The sequence below is a fragment of the Triticum dicoccoides genome, chromosome 7A (genome assembly GCF_002162155.2).
Source record: "Triticum dicoccoides isolate Atlit2015 ecotype Zavitan chromosome 7A, WEW_v2.0, whole genome shotgun sequence".
NCBI classification, from domain to species: domain Eukaryota; kingdom Viridiplantae; phylum Streptophyta; class Magnoliopsida; order Poales; family Poaceae; genus Triticum; species Triticum dicoccoides.
This window is the reverse complement of record NC_041392.1, coordinates 711981251-711984730: the sequence shown is the minus strand read 5'-3', so window position 1 is coordinate 711984730 and position 3480 is coordinate 711981251.

Genomic DNA, 3480 nt, shown 5'->3' with positions numbered 1-3480 from the left:
TAAAATTGCACAAAAAGTTGTATTTTTTTCTTTCGCGAAAGGCATGGTTTTGCTTTGCGAGAGGCACTGGCGCACAACCATGCCTCTCGAAAACGAAAAAATATGCGTGTATTGTTTTTTTCCTTCTGCGAGAGGTACAGTTTTTGCTTCCACAAGAGTCACGGTTTTGCTTTTTGCGGGAGGCACGACCATGCCTCTCAGAAAACCGAAAAAATGTGTTTTTTTATTTTTTTTCTTCCGTGAGAGGCATGGTTTTGCTTCCGCAAGAGACACGGTTGTGCTTTCGCGAGAGGCACGGGCGTGCCTCTCAAAAACGGAAAAAACACGTTTTGTGTTTTTTTTCCTTTCGCCAGAGGGAAGGTTTTGCTTCCGCGAGAAGCATGGTTGTGCTTTCGTGAGAGGCACGAACATGCCTCTCGGAAACGAAAAAAAAAACACGCTTTCTGTTTTTTTGCGCGAGAACAGTTTTGCTTCCATGAGAGGCACGGTTGTGGTTTCGCGAGAGGCACGGCCGTGCCTCTTTCGGAAAAGGAAAAACCATGCTTCCGGTTTGGTTTTTTCGTTCAGTTTTTTTGACCAGTTTTTTTCTTAAATCGTCAAAACCTATTAACATGGGATCTAGTTTTAAAAATCTCGACGCAAAGAATCCAATAATGAAAATGGCTCGAGATTTGAATGCACGGTTTAAGAGATATAACGTTTTAAATAAACGAATCTACGAAAAAATGGGAACCTCCAGGTTGTGACAAGTGGCGCACGTGCAGTGCGTCATTTGCCACAACCTGAGAGATGGGAGTGACCTTTGCAAGGAGTACTCCTTAATTAGTGATTTTGTCAAAACGCAGCCGCACAAATCTTGCATGGGCCTAGGTCAGTTCTGAAGATGCGGCCCACTCTACGTGTTCATTGGACTAGGCTGGAGATGAGATTAGGTTTGTTTCTAGGCCGGCCCAATCAAACTAGCCTTTTTCTTTTTCAAATTAGTAACCACACCTTTTTTTTAACTACTAGTAGTTTCTTTGTTCACTAAAAAACCTAGTAGTTTCTTTGTTCTGAAAAAAGAACTAGTTTCTTTAGATGAATTAGCAACTATTCCTCCTGTGTGACTGAAACATCTATTGTGTTTTCCTACATAACTTTGTTGATATTTTTCATTTTTTTTATTTTACAACTACTTTCGTCATAATAGAATCCATTTCCGCACGACACAAGTTGCAACACACATATCGCATAAAAATAGAACCACCACTCTAAGATGTGTGAACCAGTAATGTTAAGAAAAAGGAACATTTAGAGTCCCCAGCTTTATTATCATAATTTCTGTGGATTTTTCAGAATATCTACTTTTCGTGGCTTTTGATGTTAGCTTGATTATCAGTTCGCTTTTGTAATCCTGAATCCTGAGAATGAAAAGGTTTGATTATCAGTGTACTTTGTGGTTAATTGCGGAAAGAGGAAATACATGACAAAAAAAAATGCTAAAAACAGGTTCGGTATGAAGAAGAAAAAAGTACACTTAATTCTAGTGGGTTTGTACACAGAACTAAGGGAAAGTAGTGGCATTTTTAATAAGGATCATACACCTGCCGCAACTCTAGTGAGACAGGACAGACACTGCATGGCGGTGTTCTCCACACTAGCACCTTCCTCCTCGACGTCTTCCCGCCGTGCTGCCGCCGCCGCCCTCGTCGAGCTCGAGACGCAGATGATAAAGAGCGCGCAGAGAAAGCAGCCTGCGAGGAACGAGACCAGCACGCAGAGGAGCCCGACCCTGGTGACATGAATGTAGTAGTAGTAGTACGGGGCTGCGGCCGGGCCCTGCTGCCGGTCGGTTGGTGGCTGCTGAAGAATCGCCGAGGCCGCAGCGGCCACCGGAGGCGGCGACGGTGTCTGGAGTCCCGGCCCCGCTGCAGGGGAAGGTGGCGGCGTGAAAAATGTTGCCGCTGCAGGGTTTATATGGTGGTGTGTCGCCGATATCAGTACCTACCTTTCCATGCACCGCTAGCTGTTGCTGCCGGCATAGGGACAATCTCTACGAAAATGCTAAATGGAGGACTAGCTCCACTTTTAAAAAATAACCTCTTAATTTAAAAAAAAACATCCATATGAACGTGTATGATTTTTTGAGGTTTTTTTGAAACTTAAAAAAAATGTGATTTTTGAATTTTAAGAAAACCGATCTTCATGGAGCTCGTCCTCCAAATTGCCCTACTCCAGTTTCTTCTTATAGTGAAGCAAACAAAATGTAGCATGTATGGCATACGAGATACTGAGGTAACGTTTGGTTCACTTGCTATCTTTTTTTTCTTTGCGGGTATGGTTCAGTTACTATCCTTCATGTTGAAGTATATTCCCTGGCTCTCTCTATCAGTACGAAATTTTGGAGTAATTGGTTGGGACATAAATTCAATATGTTGTCAGAGCCAAAAGGTTTTGAGAAACTCTGCAAACACAATATTTTTTAAAAAAATGCATCCTAAGGAGTAAAAAAACTAAGATGTGAGGGGGGGGGGGGGTTAAAATATATTGCACCCTTTCTCTACCAGTTCAAGTTTTTGAAGTAACTGGTTGAAGCATGAGTTCAATACATCAATGAGATATGATAGTCAATTTTTTTTTGCGACGCCACTCATTTGGTTTAAGAGTAGCAATGCAAAATGATAGGATAACTAGAAGCCTTTAATATTCCTCTAAAAACAGATTGGTGAGAGTCGGTAAACTAAACTATGGCGGATAAGGGCAACCACATGCGCTTCACCTCGCACTAATTTTTTTTTCTCAGTCACATCCCCCGAACGAGTTGGTTACGACGGTTGGTTTCTTTGCGGCAGCACATGCCCTCTCCTCACTCCCTATCTATCCATGAAACCTTCTCGTTTAACCATCACTGACCTATTAAACTTTGGGGCATACACCTTTATGTAGGAGAAACGGCCGAATTAGACATTTCCAAGTATGAGGTCAAATAGAAAGTAAAAAATACCTAGAAATATGAGAACAAAATATGTTATTTAGACTAAAGTAGGCACCCAACCTTGAACAATGCACCAAGTAACCAATTCATGCAGTAGTTAGGCTTTTTATAACAAAACCCATTGAATAATATGCACCTGCACCTTGCTTCGCTTTCTGATTACTCTTCCTCCCTCACCTGCCATGCATTACACCCTCTATGTGCAAGGCAAATTCGAACAATTTGTACTAGACATTCGTTAATACGTTTCACAACTCCCTTTCACATGTTTGTTGTCTGCAATCAATATGTTTTAAGAAAAAGGAAAGGGCCTCTCCTCAACTAACTTATCGTTGGCGCACGTCAACCACCTCCGCAACCGTCGATCAATCTTTGATTGATCAGCGCACAACGCCCTCTCCCATCGGACACATGTGCTTGCAACATGGGTCGTGTTGCAGACAGTCGAGCGACATGAGGCATGTTGTGGTGGGTAACATGACCAACTACGAAGGGGTTTGTTGATG